The sequence below is a fragment of the Schistocerca americana genome, chromosome 3, assembly GCF_021461395.2.
Source record: "Schistocerca americana isolate TAMUIC-IGC-003095 chromosome 3, iqSchAmer2.1, whole genome shotgun sequence".
In the NCBI taxonomy this organism is placed as follows: Eukaryota; Metazoa; Arthropoda; class Insecta; order Orthoptera; family Acrididae; genus Schistocerca; species Schistocerca americana.
The window spans coordinates 329,933,297-329,954,962 of record NC_060121.1 but is presented as its reverse complement, the minus strand read 5'-3'; the positions used below and the strand labels follow the sequence as shown (position 1 = coordinate 329,954,962).

General features: G+C 40.0%; 1 protein-coding gene across 6 annotated transcripts in view; it reads right to left on the bottom strand.

Annotated features, from left to right (window-relative positions):
• The window catches only part of LOC124605562 (N-acetyltransferase 9), an 86,732-nt gene that overhangs the window by 52,914 nt on the left and 12,152 nt on the right, over window positions 1-21,666 (bottom strand). The window lies entirely within an intron of this gene.

Here is a 21,666-nt window from a genome sequence, read left to right as displayed (position 1 = left end):
AACAAGAAAACCATGAATGTATGAGGGTAATCCCAAAAGTAAGGTCTCCTATTTTTTTGTAAGTACATAGACCTGTTTATTTCTACAATGGTTTACATCAGTTTACAGCTTGAACATTTAGCTATTTTTCAGCATAATAACCATTTCTGTCGATGAATTTTTGTAGATGTTGTGGCAGTTTTTGTATGCCCATGTCATACCAGCTTGCCTCCATGCTGTTCAGAAAGTTATGAACCTCTTCTTTCACCTCCTCATCAGAGCTGAATCGCTTTCTGGCCAAATGTTCTTTTAACCTAGGGAACAGGTGATAGTCACTGAGCACCAAGGCAGGACTATAGGGTGGGTAGGTGATTATGTTCCACTGAAACTGTTGCAGGAGAGTTTTTTCAGAGTCTGACAGTACCTGTCAGCGTTAATTGTGGTCCCAACGACTCAGCTCCGATGACGAGGTGAAAGAAGAGGTTCATAACTTTCTGAACAGCATGGCAGTGAGCTGGTATGACATGGGTATACAAAAACTGCCACAGCGCCTACAAAAATGCATCGACAGAAATGGTTATTATGTTGAAAAATAGCTATATGTTCAAGCTGTAAACTGATGTAAACCATTGTAGAAATAAACAGGTCTAATCCCCCCATGAATCATGCACCTTGCCATTGGTGGGGTGGCTTGTGCGCCTCAGCAATACAGATAGCCATACCATAGGTGCAACCACAATGGAGGGGTATCTGTTGGAGGCCAGACAAATATTTGGTTCCTGAAGAGGGGCAGCAACCTTTTCAGTAGTTGCAGGGGATGACTGACTGATCTGGCCTTGTAACATCACCAAAACAGTCTTGCTGTGTGGTACTGCAAGCAGCTGGAAGCAAAGGGAAACTCCAGCCATAATTTTTACCAATGGCTAGCAGCTTAACTATATGGCTAAATGATGATGGCCTTCACTTGAGTAACATATTCTGGAGGTAAAATAATCCCCATTTGGACCTCTGTGCAGGTACTACTCAGGAGGATGTCATCATCAGGAGACATAAAACTGGCATTCTAGGAATCGGAGTGTGGAATGTTAAATCCCTTAATCGGTTAAGGGAGACGAAAATTTAATAGTGATGGGGAACTCGGATTTGATAGTAGGAAAAGAGGAAGGAAAAATATTAGGTGAGTATGGACTGGAGGGGGGTGGGGGTGAGGGGGGGGGGGGGGGGGGACAGAATGAAAAGGGAAGCTGCCTGATAGGGTTTTGCACAGAGCATAATTTAATCATTGCTAAAACTTGGTTTAAGAATCATAAGAGTAGGTTGTATACATGGGAGAGACCTGGAGACATCGGAAGGTTCCAGATTGATTATATAATTGTAAAACAGAAGTTTAGAAACCAGTTTTTAAACTGAAGAACATTTCAGGGGCAGATGTGGATTCTGACCACAATCTATGGTCATGAACTGTAGATTAAAATTGAAGAAACTGGAAAAAAAAGTAGAAAATTAAAGATATGGGAACTGGATAAGAGGAAAAAACCAGAGGTTGTGGAGATTTTCAGAGGGAGCATTAGACAATGGTTGACTAGAACAGGGGAAAGGAATACAGTAGGAAATGAATGGGTAGCTTTAACAGATGAAATGGTGAAGGCAGCAGAGGATCAAATAGGTAAAAAGACAAGACCTAGTAGGAATCCTTGGCTGATACAAGAGATATTGAATTTAATCGATGAAAGGAGAAAATATAAAAATGCAGCAAATGAAGGAGGCTAAAGGGAATACAAACATTTAAAAAATGAGACTGACGGGAAGTGCAAACTGGCTCAGCACAAATGGGTGGAGGACAAATGTAAGGATTTAGAAACATACTTCATTAGGGGGAAGACAGATACCACCTTGAGGAAAATTAAAGAGGCCTTTAGGGAAAAGAGGAGTAGCTGTATGAATATCAAGAGCTCAGTTGGGAAACCAGTCCTAAGCAAAGAAGGGAAAGGTAAAAGGTGAGCAGAGGGTCTATACAAGTGAGATAAACTTGAAGGCAATATTGTAGAAAAGGAAGTGGATGTAGATGAAGATGAGATGGGAGATACGATATTGCAAAAATAATTTGACAGAACACTTCTAATCAAGGCCTCAAGAGTAGATAACATTCCATCAGAACTACTGCTAGCTTTGGCACAGCCAGCCATGACAAAACTGTTCTGTCTGGTGAACAAGGTGTATGAGACAGGTGAAATATGCTCAGACTTCAAGAAGAATGTAATTATTGCAATTCCAAAAAAAGCAGTTGCTTACAAGTGTAAAAATTATTGATCTATCAGCTTAATAAATAATGGCTGCAAAATACTGACACAAATTCTTTACAGAAGAATGGAAAAACTGGTAGAAAACAACCTCGGGGAAGATCAGTTTGGATTCAGGAGAAATGTAGGAACACACAAGGCAATAATGACCCTCGCACTTATCTTAGAAGACAGGTTTAGAAAAGACAAACCTACATTTATAGCATTTGTAGACTTGGAGAAAACTTTTGACAATGTTGACTTGAATACTCTCTTTGAAATTCTGAAGTTGGCAGGGGTAAAAAATAGGGAGTGAAAGGCTATATACAACTTGTACAGAAACCAGATGGGAGTAATGAGGTGAGAGGCATGAAAGGGAAACAGTGGTTGAGAAGGGAGTGAGATAGGGTTGTAGCCTATCCCCGACATAATGTTGTAATTCTGTCAGAGACAGCAAAGGACTTGGAAGAGCAGTTGAATGGACTAGACATTGTCTTGAAAGGAGGAGATAAGATGAACATCAACAAAAGCAAAACAAGGATAATGGAATGTAGTCGAATTATATCAGGTGACACTGAGGGAATTAGATTAGGAAACAAGGCATTTAAAGTAGTAGATGAGTTTTGCTATTGGGGCAGCAAAATAACTGATGATGGTCGAAGCCGAGAGGATATAAAAAATTGACTGGAAATGGCAAGAACAGCATTTCAGAAGAAGACAAATTTGTTAACATCGAATATAGATTACATGTTAGGAAGTCTTCTCTGAAAGTTGCCAAATATGGAAGCGAAACATGGACAATAAACAGTTTAGACAGAAAGACAACAGAAGCTTTCGAAATGTGGTGCTACAGAAGAATGTCAAAGATTAGTTGAGTAGATCATGTAGCTAATCAGGAGGTACTGGATAGAATTGAGGAGACAAGAAATATGTGGCTAACTTGACCAAAAGAGGGAATCGGTTGATAAGACACATTCTGAAACATCAAGGGATCTCCAATTTAGTATTGGAGGGAAGTGTGTGGGGTAACACAAGAGATGAATACAGTAAGCAGATTCAGAAGGATGTCTGTTGCAACAGTTATTCAGAGATGAAGAGGTTGATACAAGATAGAGACGCATGGAGAGCTGCATCAAACCAGTCTTCGCACTGAAGACCACAACAACACAAGAAAATAAATAATTAGAATAGTAATAAATGTTTAGATAATTTCATTAGGTATGCTGAAAACACTGACAGCACATTGTATACAACTTTTTTTCCAAAAATGGTTTTTTTCAGGATTCAGCTTCAGTACATTGGGATGTATGTGTCTTGAAAGTTTCTTTCATTTACGTTGTAACAAAAGTTTTCATTTTTCAAAATTGATTGACAGAGTATTTTGCAAAATTTCAAATTATTAAAAAAGTTGATTATGGTTTTCAAGAACATTAATTACATTTGAAGTTTTATATGAAAGACATTTTTTACATATGATCATTTTGAAGCTATTCCCTCTAAACCTAAAATTCCAAATTATCTCTCAGGGTGTTTTACCCTTTAAAAGTGAAACTGGATACAAACAAAAACATTACAGATTGCACTATTTTGTTGCCTCTAACCCTCCCCCCCCCCCCCCCCCCCCCTCCTCCCCCTCGCAAAGTTTGATCCACATTTATTGATATTTGAGAATGTTCCTCTCTGTGTAAAAATTAAAAAAATTAAAATATTCTGTCATAAGAGTGGATGTGTGGAGGCACAGAACTAACGGCCATAAGGGCACTTTGTGTCAGTATGTACACTAATTATCAGGAATTACAGCCGAATGGCATAATAAGTTTATGTTCACATATTACACTAACATCTGGGATAAATGGACTTCAAAATATTTTGTTATCTGATGTTATCCTTGATCATGACCAATACTTGTTAGACTGCCGTCTTCAATGAAGGCGAAACGGGTTTGAAGAGATAAAATTCAAGCAGCATACAAAATATAATAGAATAGGTAAAAATTCTACTCACATAGGGGCAGAAAGAGTAAAACATAAAAGATGTGGAAACACATCAACTTTTGGACACAAAGCTGTTGTAGATGGAGCAAGAAAAATATCAGATATACAGATGTTGACAACAAACATGCCATATGACTTCTGTAACTCTTCCTCTCAGTATTCAGTGTATGCAACAAGCCATTCTTTCTTGCACACATTTTGTCTCAGTTATCATTATTTTTATCCCATGATGAGATGGATCCACCTGTAGTGAAGTGGGTCCTTCTCACCCTGGGGCCTGATTGACTTGCCCTTCCCTTTTAACCTTCCCTAAGCAATACACCTCTCCTCCCTGAGGAAAGAGCTATCCATTCTGAAAGCGGTAACAGTGTAATTACTTCTATATGTGTCTATCAGCACTGCTGACATTTCTCCTGAATGTAAGCACTGGGCAGAAATTTGTATCGTAACTTTATAATTTTCTTGAGAGAATTTTCCTAAATTTGGATATTCAGATAATCCGTAAAAAGAGTGGCCAGAGAGATATGTATTTAATTTTTTTTAATTGTTTGGGATTCCCAATTTCTTGTTTCATGTTGGATGAGAGTTTGTTGAATATCTCCCTAGCAAAGTACATATGACAGCACAAAAATAGACAGCTCTTCAAAATTCTAAGTTTGGCCACCTGCATGACATCACAAAACTGTATAATGCGAGGAAGTATTGTCTCCTCCTCAAGCTGTTATAGTCCAGTATCTGCTCATGATGATGATGATGATGATGATGATTTGTTTTGGGGCACTCAACTAAGTGGTCATCAGTGCTCGTACAAAGTCCCAATTTTTTCACAGTCCAAGTGTATTTACTCATGGTATAGTAGTAAACGTCATGCATTGTAAATGTATATTTGTGAGTTCGAGTTCCCTCATTTTCTTCTTCTTTCTTCTTTTTTTTCCTTTTTTTTCCAATTGCATTTCAGTGGTCTACTAAAGGTACCAATCTGATGGAAACTCAAAGATAATTTGCTTCACTTTCCAACCCACCAGTTATATCAACACCTTCCATGAAACAGCTTATGGCCATGTCGAGCTCGAAACAATTTATGCTAGAGTGCTTCCTTGTACTACAGCTGCCACCAGCAACTTGCCACCCATCATCATACACTTGACGCTTGCTGCTCGACCAGGAGAACATGCAGTGCATCTTGGGCACATTTCTGCTGTTAACTAACAAATATAATTTTTTTCCTTATTGTAGTTTGATTTTCTGCACAAAGCAACTTTTATAAACCCAGTGAACAGTGAGTAATTACACAACATATGTAGGTTACTATGGGTCTTTTTATCAACTGTCATTTTCTTATTTGAAATTCTAGTATCTGTATCACAGTTATGAAATGGATTTTGCATACTTGACTGTCACAAACATTGTTTGAGCATTATAAAATAGTATCGTAAGAAGAAAAAGGTCTAACATTTGTGATATATTGTTCACTTTAGGTTTAACAGATGGGTGAAGGCAGCAGATGCAGCTTGAAACATTTGTGCCATGTGGGGCAAGTGTTTTATTGGACAAACCATGACAGAAAAGGATTTTCCTGTTTCAATACATTGTTTTGGTATGAATGATTTTCCACATTCAAGAATTCTCAATAAAAGATGTATGTGATTAACTGCAACTGTTTAACCTACGACGTTTGCACTCAATATGCAAGGTTCAGGAGTTTCAGTATAGGAGCACTGCAGGCACAAAACTCAGAGAGGTGATTATATTACTGCATTTTTGTTTGAACATCATAATTTTGCTTGTTTAGCATTATTAGCAACAAATGCCAGCTGTGACGGATGCACTCCTGGAGAGGAGTTCGTAGTGCACAACACCCTTTTTGTGCCACCAGATGCAAAATATTGTATGTTCACACTTCCCTTTGATTGAGGAGCTGTATCTTCTTAGGGCTCAGCGATTAATTTCTTCTTAAGAAGCTAATGTAAAGACATAATAACTCTTCAAGAGTAACAATACTGCATAGGAATGCTGAAGGAGCAAACTGATGATATTCAAACAAAAATTGAGACTTCTTGAATGTGGAAAATTATACAATCCAGAACAATCTATCTTGAAACAAGAAAATCCTTTTCTGCCATGATTTTTCAGGTAGCACTTGTCTCACAGATGATACAAGCTGTCTTCACCCCTCTATTAAACAAAAAGTGAACAATATGTCACAAATGCTAGACATTTTCCCATCTGCAACTCTATTTTATAATGTTTAACCAACGTTTGTAAATCAAGTATGCAAAATGCAATTCATAAGTGCAAGACAAATGCTACAACTTCAATCTATGGGTGTTGTGTAATTGCGTGGTGTTCACTTGGTTTATCAAATTTACTTTGTGTGGAAAATCAAATTACAATAAGAAACAATTTTATTCTTACCAACATGAGAGCAGAAACGTTCACAAGATGTGCTGAACCCCATTCACCTGGTTGGATGGTGGCTGGTGACAGGTGACCAGTTACCTGTGACTGCTGTAGTACAAGGAAACATTCTATTAATGTAAACTGTTCTGATCTTCACACAGTCTCATGTCGTTTCATGGAAGGTGTTGCTATTACTAGTGGGTTAGAAAGTGAAGCAAATTATGTTTGAGATTTCATCACAATGTTACCTTCAGCATTAAAAAAATTAAAGGAATGAGTGGACTTGGACTTGCTATTTTGCATCTATACTGTGTGACGTTTACCACTAGAGCAGAAGTAGGTACAGGCAACAGCTCGAACAGAGGTCAACACTTCCTCCAAACACTTCCCCATCCTACAATGTTGCTAGTTAGTGCAAATGGCTGGATTTAGAATTTGAGGGGTGGCCAATTATTGTGATGCCAAGTGTACATAATTCCATTCAACAAGAAGGGAAAGTCTACACGAAAATTCTTTTTGTGTCTTGGATTATTACTAGTTAAATCACAAATCATCTGAAACTAATTTCTATTACCAGCAAAAAAAAAAAACCACTAGGGAGTAAACATACTGGAAAATGAGGGTAAGAATTCCGAGATCTATAAAAAGGCTTCCGCAAGATGTACAGATATCTGCTTTTTTTACTTACTTTAGGCACATTGCCGCAGAAGATACTTTCATAAGAAAATAGGAGTGAAAATACACAAGCCAGCACTCTTGTTTTACGTGAGAGATGCACAATGAGAGATGCTTCTACGAGCATAACATACTGAAATGATTGTGTTGTTTAGTTGATCCATGTGTGTAGACTACATTTTAACTTGATATCCAAAAGGAGCCCAAGAAAGTTTACACTGTGTTTCATTTAGTGTGTCACCATTAATGTATAATTAATGTGCTAATAGGCCATTCTGCTCATTTGAAGCTGCATAGGATGAGTCTTTGTTAGGTTGGATTAAATGTTAGCTGCAAATCACCTTTTAATGTAACTGGAAGATCATTTGTGTAGGTAAATAACAAGGGCGGGCCCAATACTTTGTGGCACTCCCCGTTACATAACAAGACTCTTTGCTTCCTGTTTTGAAAGTAAGACTCCATCAATGCAAGAGGAATGCCATTAATGCTATAACATTTTGGTTTACTATCCTGTGAAACTCAGCCTGCCCTTTCTTGCACAATATCCTGAGAGCCATGACAGATTTCATATTCATAGATTTCCTTAAAGCATTTGACATGGTGCCCCACTGCAGACTGTTAACAAAGGTAAGAGCATACGGAATAGGTTCCCAGATATGAGGGCGGCTTGAAGACTTGTTAATAGAACCGATATCTGACGGACTGGATGAGCAGTGATCTGTGGTTGTTTGCTGATGACACAGCGGTGTACGCAAGGGTGTCATCACTGAGTGACTGTAGGAGGATATAAGATGGCTTAGACAAAATTTCTAGTTGGTGTGATGAATGGCAGCTTGCTCTAAACATAGAAGAATGTCATGAGAATGGAAAACATTCCTGTAATGTTCGAATATAGCACTAGTAGGGTGCTGCTTGACACAGTCACCTCAATTAAATATCTGGGCGTAACAATGCAAAATGATATGAAATGGAACGAGCACTTAAAGAAAGTAGAATGGAAGACAAGTAGTCAGCTTTGGTTTATTGGTAGAGTACTAGTAAACTGTAGTTCATCTGTGAAGGAGACCTTGTGTAGAACACTAGTGAAACCTATTCTTGAGTGCTCCTTGAGTGTTTGGGATCTCCAACAGATTGTATTAAAGGAAGACATCAAAGTGGTTCAGAGGCAGACTGCTAGATTTGTTAGCAGTAGTATGCAAGTATTACAGAACTGCTTCATGAACTCAAATAGGTATCTCTGGAGGGAAGATGGTGTGTTTTTAGTGAAATACTATTGAAAAAATTTAGAGAAACTGGCATTTTAAGTTGACTTCATAACAATCCTACTACCACCAGTGTGTCTTTCGTATAAGGAGCACATAGGTAAGATAAAAAGAAATTAGGGCTCGTGTAGAGGCGTATAGACAAGTGTTTTTCCCTCACTCTATTTGTGAATGGAACAAGAAAGGAAATGACAAGTAGTGGTAGGAGTATCCTCTGCTATGCACCATACGGTGGCTTGCAGAATATGTGTGTAGATGTAAGTAAAATTTTGTAATCCACACAAGCAAAGACTTTGGGTAGGTCACAAAATATTCCCAAAGGTGGATTTTTCTTGTTTGTAATGTACTGTATTGCTTTCTATATGAATATTCCTTTACAAACTCCAACTTGAAGGTAGTTAACAAGTTCTACTCCTTTAAATGAGTCAGTATCTTACAATTAGCAACTTTATCAAACACTTTTTAAAAAGACTGGAAGAAATATGTGTGTGTTTGGAGTTTACAGATTATTAGCCCCCTTCCACATATTAAATGAAACAAATGTGGGGAAAATGACAAAAATAGGAAAATGACAATCATTCAATCACCCCCACATCTCTTGCATTGATCTGTACAATCACTCTACCTCACATTCCTTAAGACAATGGAGAAATGATGAAAGGTGCTACACATGGGATTAAAACAGAAGTAAAACCACATAATAGCTGAAAGAAAAGCTGGTTGAACACTTACAAAAAAACTTGGTGAGCACTTACAAAAAAACTTAGTGAGCCAGTCACCCTGTTAAAAAAATAACAACATTGCCCTAAAATTTTAGGAAACAAGTTGGACAAATCATAGAACCTTAAAACACTCGCCACATTTGTTTGAATGTTACTTAAAATAGAGCACAGACCTGTCAGAAAATCTGCTGCTGCCCTCTGTTCGGAAAATAAAATCACTCTTAATAAAAGTGGTATACAGTAATTTACACACCACCAGCATCACACATTGGAGAGACCTCTCACCTGAGCAAGAAGCCATGTGTCATAGGGCAGTGGCCTATGCATGGACATATAAGGAGGGGTGCTTCCCGTCAGTGTGGCTAGGAGGTGGTATGCCATGGCCCTGTTGTGGGCTTTACTAGATGGAGCTTATTGTCTGGCACTTCCAGCCACTGATCCTCCCATCGACATGAGACTACATCTTAAAAGCGAGATGATAGGATGCAGGTGGATGGAATTCTGAAATAACTGAGTATCACAACACTCCTCCTTAGCTGCTATATCTGCCCTTTCATTCCTAACAATACCCAAAAGCCCTGGTACCCAGCAGAAAGAAACCTCCTTCCTCAGCCGTTGAAGTTGGAGGAGGGTGTCCTGGATACTATGAACTACTTTATCTTTTGGGTATAAGTGTTCTTGAGAGTGAAGTGTCCTTCAAATGGTTCAAGTGGCTCTGAGCACTATGGGACTTAACATCTGAGGTCATCAGTCCCCTAGACTTAGAACTACTTAAACCTAACTAACCTAAGGACATCACACACATCCATGCCCGAGGCAAGATTTGAACCTGCGACCATAGCAGTCACGCAGTTCCAGACTGAAGCACCTAGAACTGCTTGGCCACAGTGGCCAGCTGAAGGGTACTCAGAGAATTGGGACAAGGAATTTAGCACTCGAAGAATGTATCATCTGCTCCAGTGCCTACAACATCCCATATAATTCTGCGTTGAAGACAGGAAAGTCTTGAGGCAGTTGGATCTTGAAGACACAATCTGGGAAAACAATAGAGCAACCAACAGGGTCTCCCTGTTTATATCCATCCGTGAAGACAGCTACATAGTTGTGGTGCTCATTTTAAATGTCAGGAAAATCACAGTAAAAACAGAAACAGGAGTGCAATCTCTCCTGCACTGCAGTAAAGCTAAAATTACTCTGGGCCTCTGTAGTAAACAGGATGGCAGTTGGTTGAAACTCCATATTTGAGCCTGTATGTGCCCCACAATAAGGGACTCCAGCACACACTTCGGACAAATCCCAAATGGTCTCGTTGCCTGTGGATGATTCATAAAGATGCGTTCCATAGATGGATGAGCAACAGTATGGTATGGTGGGAAAGTGAGAGTAGTGGGGAGCTGACACATCTGACACACCATGAAAAGCTGCTGCCGCATGGTAAGTGGTGGTTCACCAAGCCTCAGCACAAATACTGGATATGGGTGTGGTCCTGTAAGTATTGTGGCCAACCTGATTCCCTCATGGTGCACAGTGTCAATGATCTTCGCGTATGAAGGCCTCACTGACCTGTACACTGTGCACCCATAGTCCAGCTTGGAATGAATGAAAGCCCTATAAAATTGGAACAGACACATCCTATCTGTTCTCCAAGACCTTTGGCTAAGACACTTCACAAAATTCAGGGCCTTGTGGGCCCTTGCCTTCAGGTCCTTCAGGTATGGTAACAAAGACAGTTTGGAGCCAAAAATGAGGCTCAAAAACCACACAGTCTTTAAAAAGGAGAATGGTGTTCCACTTACGGACGTCGAGTACACTAAAAATATGACACGAATGATTAAAATGGAAACACACACACACACACACACACACACACACACACACACACACACACAGAGAGAGAGAGAGAGAGAGAGAGAGAGAGAGAGAGAAACTGTCACTTCATCCGCAAATAAGGAGCATTGTGCAGAACTCTTTACTGTAGATGTGATACTGTTTTTGGCTATGGCAAAGAGGGTAACACTTAAAGCACTGCCCTGAGAAACTCTATTCTCTTGCTTGAAACTATTCGGCAGCGAATCACCAAGTTGGTACCGAAAAAAGCACTTAGAGACGAAGCACCGAATAAAAATGAGGAGACGCCCACGCAAGCCCCACTGGTGGAGCTGCCCTAGAATACTGGGTCACCAAGTAATATTGTATGTCTTACCGACGTCAAAAAATATACCCATACAATGCTGTTGACACAGGAAAGCTTGGTGAACAGCTGCCTCTGGCAGGGTTAGGTTGTCGAAACTGGATTGAAATCCCCTTAATACCCGACATGAGCAACTTAGGAGCTGCCTGGTCTCTAACATCCAGACCAGACAATGGTTAACCATTCATTCCTAGGTATTTCCTATGCAGCTTGTTAAATGACACTCTGGTATCAACTAGGACATATTCAGTCCTTTTCCAGTTTGAGAAGAGGTATCAAAATTGCCTCCCTCCATGAGTTGGGATAACTGCCTCACTGCCACATCAAATTAAAATATCATAAGAGGAATTACTTTGATGCTGGTTGCAAGTTCCACAGCACACTGTATCAGATTTGGTTAGGACCGGTTGCAGTATCACGAGCTGCACACAGTGTCGAATCCAGCTCCCATATGGAGAAAGAGCAATTGTAGGTCTCTGAATTGTTAGACCTGAAGTCCATATCACCCCTTCCCATAGTGATATGGTAATGACAGAATACTGAATCCTGACTAGAAGCAGCAGAAGTCAGTGCAAAATGCTCTGCCATTGTCTGTGCAATGTCTCCAGGTGTTGAAACTTCCTGGCAGATTAAAACTGTGTGCCCGACCGAGACTCGAACTCGGGACCTTTGCCTTTCGCGGGCAAGTGCTCTACCAACTGAGCTACCGAAGCACGACTCACGTCCGGTACTCACAGCTTTACTTCTGCCAGTACCTCGTCTCCTCTCCTACCTTCCAAACTTTACAGAAGCTCTCCTGCGAAACATGCAGAACTAGCACTCCTGAAAGAAAGGATATTGCGGAGACATGGCTTAGCCACAGCCTGGGGGATGTTTCCAGAATGAGATTTTCACTCTGCAGCGGAGTGTGCGCTGATATGAAACTTCCTGGCAGATTAAAACTGTGTGCACGACCGAGACTCGAACTCGGGACCTTCGCCTTTCGCGGGCAAGTGCTCTACCAACTGAGCTACCGAAGCACGACTCACGTCCGGTACTCACAGCTTTACTTCTGCCAGTACCTCGTCTCCTACCTTACAAACTTTACAGAAGCTCTCCTGCGAAACATGCTGAAGTTTCATATCAGCACACACTCCGCTGCAGAGTGAAAATCTCATTCTGGAAACATCCCCCAGGCTGTGGCTAAGCCATGTCTCCGCAATATCCTTTCTTTCAGGAGTGCTAGTTCTGCATGTTTCGCAGGAGAGCTTCTGTAAAGTTTGGAAGGTAGGAGACGAGGTACTGGCAGAAGTAAAGCTGTGAGTACCGGACGTGACTCGTGCTTCGGTAGCTCAGTTGGTAGAGCACTTGCCCGCGAAAGGCAAAGGTCCCGAGTTCGAGTCTCGGTCGGGCACACAGTTTTAATCTGCCAGGAAGTTTCATATCAGCGCACACTCCGCTGCAGAGTGAAAAATCTCATTCTGGAAACATCCCCCAGGCTGTGGCTAAGCCATGTCTCCGCAATATCCTTTCTTTCAGGAGTGCTAGTTCTGCATGTTTTGCAGGAGAGCTTCTGTAAAGTTTGGAAGGTAGGAGACGAGGTACTGGCAGAAGTAAAGCTGTGAGTACCGGACGTGAGTCGTGCTTCGGTAGCTCAGTTGGTAGAGCACTTGCCCGCGAAAGGCAAAGGTCCCGAGTTCGAGTCTCGGTCGGGCACACAGTTTTAATCTGCCAGGAAGTTTCATATCAGCGCACACTCCGCTGCAGAGTGAAAATCTCATTCTGTCTCCAGGTGTTGCTTGGAGACATCCTTGATTCGATAATGCTGCTATAGGTAACCGACTGCCTTCATCAGAAATCCTCCTGAGGGTTTCCCATATTACATTAGAACAAGCGGAATGGTTGACAGAGTCCAGGACCACTTGCCATGACCTTTTCTTGCACCCCTTAATGACACATCAAGCCTTTGCCCTCGTTAATTGAAAGGCTGTGAGGTTTTCCGCCACTGAGCAGCTCTTAAACTGCCATAGAGCTGCGCGTCTGACCTGAATGGCACTCATCAGTCCACTAAGGGACAGGTGGCCTCCAAAAATGATGAGACAACTTTGGGATGAAGACATCAGCAGCATGGAGGATTACTTGTGGGGTGAGGTCCACCCATTTCTGCATGCTGTTGCAGCACTCAGCCACAGCCAGCTGGCTGAAAAGTGTCCAGCTGGCTCCGCTAATCATTCATCATGGTTGTGTCCTTTCAGGGAGAGTTTCATCCAGCAGGTCAATAAGGTGTGGGAAGGGGTCACTGGAATGAAGGTTGTGAGTGACTTCCTACTGAACAGTCTGCAAGATCTGAAGAACACAAAAAGAGGTTGATGGCTGAGATGACCCAGCAGCAGCTCAGAAATGAGTGGAATTGCGTCTGTTGAGAATGCATAACTCGTGGCACACTATGAAGCTCTCCAAACCCCATCCCCAACAGCAAGTAGAGGTCTAATTCCACAATATATGATGAGCACTGAAGTCTCCCAGTAGGAGAAATGGTTAGGGGAGTTGTTCTGTTGTTCTACGAGACCCATTAGAGCCTACCTCATGTGGAGGTAAATACAGTGAACAAACTGTGATCATTTGACATACTTGAACTGCATCTGAAACCACTTGCAAATCAGTAGCTAAGGGGAGATCAGAGAAGTGGTGCACTTTATTGACAAACAGAGCGACCCTTTCCTTAGTTTTTTCCTGTCAGGTCATCCTTGCAATAGAGTGTATGTTCCTGTAGAATGGGGGCATCAGATGCTTTGAAATGCATTTCCTGCAAACACAAGGTAGCAGTTTCAGTTCCTCCACATGTTCTGAAACCATTAAGGCCAGGTTCTCATTGAAACGAGCAAAAAATAGGCGAAGTTTGGAATTTTTTTATTTGAGACAATGAAAAGACTTACAAAGGATCTATTCAGGGATTAAGATTGATCATATTTTGAACTTTACTTTAGATTTTCGATAAAAAAAAAAAAAAAGAAAAAAGGTGCATGTTGTTATGGAGTGAACAAGGTCCTGCGAGTCTGAAGTACACAAACTGCATGCAGTGTAGCCCCCCTGGAGCTATCTGAAACCAGGAATGAACAACTTCAGTCAATACTACATTTAATTTAACGATATGGTGCTAAGTCGAACTTTGAGGTCCATTTTTGAGGATTTGTTTCTCTCTTTGTGGCTTTACAAAAAAATAGTTAATATTAACAAATTTCATGACTATAGGTCTAACCTCCCAAGAAAAGTGCTTACTTCTCACAGGTCAAAGGTAGAAGTTAATAGGTTGAACTGCTTTTATTTTATGCTGCATGCAGTTCTGACAAATTGTTTCTCGAGAAAAATCTGTTTAAAGTTTAGGGAAAACTTTTATTTGTATTATTGGTTCAATTTGCATAAAAAAACTACTACTTATATACCTTTGACATTGCTGAACACAAATCTGAAGTTTGGTTTCCAAAATTCAAAATGGCTAATCCAATATGGAGGACCAAAAATTATGTTTTGACAAAAAAAAGTGTTTTCATTATTTACGTTTAGTCTGCAATTTCAGGACTGTATATCACCCCTTCCTCTAACTCGAATTGTTCCTGGAGAGCAATTTGCTTGTTCTTCTTAGTGAGAAAAGCCGATCTGGCTGAGCTGGATATGCTGCATTCGCCAGCCTGCACACGTTTTTCGTCAGCTTTTTCGACAAATGTGCTTGCTTGCATACTGCGATATAAACCATTCTGTGAACGTGCTTCACGGAATGACATGTTTTCTACCTGAGCTGGGCGTCTCTGGCTGAGAGCATGCCACATAGGCCATGACATTGCTTTGAACAATAGGCTACAGAAACTTTTTGTAATGCATGGATTAATAAATCTTTTCGTCCCAACATTTAGACAAGTACACCTTTCAAAAAATGCAATAAAAATCGAATTTCCAACTATTTAGAATAAGTACCTGGCCTTAATGTTTCACTGTAGGATGGGAGCCATCTATCTCAGGGGAAATACTTTCATTCTAACTTTTTGCCCGCAATGGGTGGAGGCTCTGTCTTGGGGAGAGGTGACTGCCCCAGTCCAACATCTAGGTCTTCACCTCTAAAGAGCAATCAAGAAAGACGTTATAGAGGATGATGCCAGCTTTGTTGGACTGTTTACTTGCCTACTCTGTCAGTGGCAGATGCTTCGCCTTTGACTTTATGCCCTGCGTAGACTTCAGAACCACAACCGCACAGTAGTTGTTGCAGCATTTGATGGTGTACCAGACTTAATCTTAGGAGGGGTAGGGAGCTCTGCAACATTGCCTTTTCTGAAATTCTGATGTGTGTGTGTGTGTGGGGGGGGGGGGGGGGGGGGGGGGAGGAGTACAGGTGTCAAAATAATTGCAGCAGCACAACTGCACTGACAAATTCAGGTAATAGAATAGTGCAAAACACTAGCAACCGCTGTTTGCACCATCAGCTTTCTGCACTGGCTGTTTAAGAACTGAAGCAAAGGAGGTAGTGAAAGTTGGGGGCAGCATAGCTTTATACATCTTTTTAGCCTCACCATATGGGATGTACGTTGTAATCTCAGGCTCTTGTATCTTCTGTTCTTCCAGATATATGCTGGAGTCCCAATTACAGACAGGGCGAGCCCCAGAGTAATTCACACAGCTCAAAAGAGATGAACAAGCGACTCGGTCATGGTTGGCCATACCACATTTGCAACAAGTGGCTTCTCCTTGACACCAAAGAAAAATATGCTCAATGTGCTGGCATTTGAAACAGTGCATGTGCCTGGGACAGAAGGTCACACACTTAGGTGAAGGAAACCTCTCTAAATGTGCTCAGGAAGTTTTATGCTTTTAAACATCAGGATCAAGGAGTTGGATTTTACAAGATCCCCCATCCACCCTCTTCATGATGTTTTGCACTTTGACTACCCTGTCTGCAGCCCACTCATCTTTCAGTTTCTCCTTAGGAATGTACACCACATCCCTGCATGTAACGATACCTTTGTTGTAATTCGAGGTGCTGTGTAGTTTGTTTCGATGGTATATTACCTAAAGCATTGAGCTTTCTGGAAGTTCTTAACTATTTGGGAACCAGAAGTTTCTTCCAATAGTGTCCCCATTACACTATTGCTTAAGTGATTTTCAAGTGCTAGCAATACCAAAAAAATGTTCAAATGTGTGTGAAATCTTATGGGACTTAACTGCTACAGTCATCAGTCCCTAAGCTTACACACTACTTAACCTAAATTATCCTAAGGACAAACACATACACCCATGCCTGAGGGAGGACTCGAACCTCTGCCGGGACCAGCCGCACAGTCCATGACTGCAGCGCCTTAGACTGCTTGGCTAATTCCACGTGACCCAGCAATAACGTCTAAGCCTTTCTGAATATAGAAAGTGAAACTCTCAAAGCTGCACTCTTTCCTTTCCACTGTTAAAAACATATTCTAATTTCCAGCATGCATTCTGTTACTATAAACAAAACTTTTGGAGGGAACTCTTTTGAATCAGGACTGGCTACATGAGACCTGTTGTTGGATTGGGTGTTAGTACCCATCAGCAGTCCACCCTTTCTGCCCATAAGCCACATACAACTTCAATCCTTATACAACTGAGTGTCGCAGGTTTCCCAGAGGTTGTCTGCTGACTGTTCCACCTCAACAGCTATGCATCTCATTGGTGCACAGCATCTGTATGTGGTTGTTTATGGTTAGATGCAGTGTTTGTTGGGACTGTGAGGAAGTAATCATTGAATTTATTGGCCAAAGATTTTGAAAGTGTCACCGTTTCTGCCAGAGCTATGTTACAGGGACTCTGATTCACCTGGGTCACTATTTTTGATAGTTTCTTGTTTTATAATGTTCCTAATAGTTTTTGCCAGATTCTTAGATTTTCTTGTTTTATTTTAGTTTTTAGCATGGTACATGAGTTTTGCTTTTTTTAAATACAGCCTGGGGGATTTAACATACTGATGGTAATGGAGTTTCGAAACTTGACTGCAGGTTGTTCTCTTCCTAGCACAATATACTTTAATCACAGGAGTTATCCACCCCTTATACTCACTTTCAATTTTGTCCTTATTTGTCTTAAGAGAAAACAAGACATGAATTGTTTTAAAATGATGATTAAGAAAGAGTCACAATTTGATTAACACTGTCTGCTTTATAAACTTCTCCCAGCATTATTCTCAAATTTCTTCCTAAACACTGTTATCAGAAAATTGTTTTTGATTGTACAATACAATACTTTTAAACCAGATTTCCACCCAAAGAAGTAGCCACTGCCCAACTGTGGCCAAAATCAAAGTAAATCACTTGGTGGCATAACGTGTCCCCCTCCTCCCTCCTCAACTGTTCACCACACTTCTCCTTAGTGTGATTCATTCCTCTATTAACTTGCACACTCACTGTTATCTTTGATATCATTCCCTTCCTCTATTTCACACTGATTTCTCCCTCTTTAATCCACACCTCCTTTTTCATCATGTAGTATAGTCACTTTGTTACGTGTTCCACAGATTATTTGAATAATTATTTACTGAAATGATGTGGAACAAGTCACTTTACAGGATATGTATACATGATTTGTGTTTACTGGTAGCCAGTTTCTAAGTATAAATTCATCAATGGAATAAAAGCTGTCTAGGAAAAATGATTTTCAATTAGATTTACAACTGGCTTCACTACCTGTCAGACATTTTATTTTATTGGACAAATGATAAAAAAATTGTATTGCTGCACACTGAACTCCTCTCTGAGCCATTGAATTCTTTAACAATGGGTAATAAAGGTCAATTTCACGTCTAGTGTTTCAGGTATGTACATCACTGTTATTCTCCAATTGCAATGATTATATATGGCAAACTTCATAAGCAAAAATACGTATTGTGATGCCGCAGTTATAGTGTCTAGATCCTTTAAGAGGTGCCTACATGACATTTGTGGGTGAACACCACATATGATTCTTACTGCTCACTTTCGTCTAATCAATACTTTCTTTACCCCATAAAATTATTCCGTTTGACATTACTGAGAGGAAATATGCTAAATATGTCAGGAGGTTGATACGTTTCTTTGCAAGATTCACAATTATACGATGAGCAAAGTAGATGAACTTAATTGTTTGAAAAGCTCAATAATATGCTCCTTCCAGTTCAAGTATTCATCAATGTGTACACCCACAAATTTGGAGCAGTCTATCCTACTTACTGACACTTGCTCATGTGCTACATCAATTGCTGGCATGACTATTTGTTGTACAGAATTGAATGTAGTATTTTTCAGATTTCAGGGAGAGTCTATTTTGAGAGAAGCACTTAATAATTCTATGGAAAAATCATCTACTAACTCTTTGTAGCTTTCTCTTTACTGGGATTTAGTATGACACTGGTATCATCTGCAGAAAGTATAGAAGTTCAGCTGCCTACAATAGAATAAGCTCCATGGTGCCTTAGTCTTATCCTGATCCCTTGCTCCTCCCTCACTTGGATCTCTCTTCACCACACCACTGTTCTCTCTCCCTTTTACTCCTCACCTCTTCATAATTGTTTGCTAACTTTGAAGAGAGACATTGTTAGAAAGATTAGCCTAACATCAATCTTCTTTATGTGCCTGTCTACCACTCAAAACCTCAACCATACAGTAAGTCTTTAATTGCCCACTTTCCTTTGTTTAGCTCAAGATCTTCACCAATAGATTTTCATCTTTCATATTTATACAGAATTTACTGTATTTTGTAGTTCACATATATGATCCATAACCACATTTGATATGAGCATAATGACTTACAAAAGTAATGTCAGCTGAGTACACAGTATTTAACATGCCTCACTTCACTACACACGATCATAGTACTGCATCAGAACCATCTGCTTGTTCTACTTTCACAAATATACAGGCAGCAGTAAATGCCATTTTAAATTAGACAATGGAATAATATTAACAACAAGGAGTCTGATTTCACTGAAGCAATAAAATTGTGATCCTTCAACAAAGAGAGCTACTGGTTCACTCCAGAACAATCCACTGATGATGAAATTTTACATAGTACCATTATGACTGCAGTGTGTATTTGGTAGTGAAGCATATAAAAGAGAGTTTTTAAGAAAGTGGTATTTCATTAAAGAAAAAGATACATTTCTGAGTGACGCATGTGTTCTAAAATATAATTTTAGGTCGCATTCTGATAAAACTTGCCTGAGAAAAAAGTAACTCTTTTGATAGTACTATAAGTGAAAAAAGTAGAAATTAAACTGTAGTTAACACTCTTAATAAACATGGAGAGCAGCAGATGTGTATGATGTGGGACCCAACCCTTATGAGGCTGAAACAAGCACAGCAAATTAGGAAAGTAAACAAGGCTTAAAATGAAAATGGAGTACAAACTAGTGGTGTCACAACCAGAAGCACAAAGTTGTAAGGGTAGTACTATTATCCATGCAGCCACAAGTAGCTACTACAAGACAATAACTGTTGAGTGAGTGATGACAAGCTCAGAGAGTTTAATAACTGGGGCAAATGATTGCCCAAGACGATTTTATAAAAATGTATTGCCACAAGATGAAGTTTCAAGAACTAGCTTTAAATGATGACTCTGGAAATATATTACAAGCCCTCTCGTGTAGCTGCTGTACGGATCATGAGGACAAGATTGGATTAAGCACAACATGCTTGGAGACATTTAAACAATTGTTCTTCCTGTGCCCCATATGTGAATGGACTGAAAAAAAAAACCCTAATAATTGGTACTATGGGGCATACCCTCTTCCATGCACTTCACAGTGGTTTACAAAATATAGCTGTAGATAGGAAGACTTAGTCTTGTATGAGAAGACTATTCATTGATAGACAAAACAGTGCAGAAGTAAAAATTTATTGTCTTGTAACAATTTTGTATGAACCAAACATGAGCTTACTGTACTCATAAATTTTGCATACAATAATGTTAATTTCTTTCTCATCCTATGCTGTTTTGTGTCTCTATTTACTTGAGATTTTGAGAACTTTTTCCTTAGTTAACAAACAGTCCTGTGTCCTTCAATAGTTTCCTCTCTTTGCCAGATGACAAACCTTTGCATGAAAAGTTAATTCTGTGTCACATTATCTCATACTTACATCTTTTGGCAGGAAGACATTACTTCAATTTTTATTTGAGTGTAGTTTCATTTTGGAAACCCTTTTCTTTAGAGACAATAAATATATAGTAAGGCTTCTCTTTTTCAAATGATTTATAACTGATCAAATAACATGTAGCTCCAAAATTACCTAGACTATATGTTATAATTGGATTGATGAAAAATCTACTTACCAAGTGATGGCAGGAGAAAACACGTATAAGAAGTACTGAGGTCTTAAAGTTTGCAAGCTTTTGGAGCAAGAGGCTCCTCCTACTGGCAGAAGGGTTGAAGGGGAAGGAGGAGGGGTAACAGAAAAGGACTGGTAAGGTTTAGGAAAAGAAAGGACTGTGAGTTTTAAGAAAAAGGGTAGAGTTCAGCCAAATTACCTAGCACCTTGGGTCAGGCAAGACCTACCAACAGGGTGAGAAGGAAAGACTGATTGTTGGGAACTGCACAGGATGTAATTCGAAACTCTGAGAGCTTAAGATGGGGTAATACACAAGACAGAGATTACTGCCTAAACATCAAGCACAAGTTAATAAAAACAAAACAGTAAGTGCAGTGTATGTGATAGAGCTGGAAAACGGTGGGGGTAGGGTGAAAATTCGACATGTCAGAGACTGTAAGATGTAGAAAACTATGAGGGAGTGAAGAAAGAAAGTTACTCAGTTATGGTAAAGAATTGCTGAGACTGAAGAAATTAATGTAAATTAATGCCAGGTGGGTGGCAAGAACCAAGGACCAGCAGAGTGCAGTTTTCAACATTCAGTCTCTCCTTCTCATCCCATTCAGTTAAGTTTCCCTTGACATATGGTTCTGGGCAACATTTCCGAACACTACCTTTTTTCTAAACCTCACCCGTCCTTTTCCTTTATCCTTCTTCCTTCCCCTTCAACCCTTCTGCCAGAGAAAGGAGCCACTGGCTCCAAAAGCTTGCAAACTTAATTAATATGGGTGTTCTCCTGCCACCACTTCGTGAGTAAATCTGATTCCACAGGTGATCAAATTTTAAAAGCATACAAATCTGGCAGCACAAATCATTGGTACCTCACTATTAT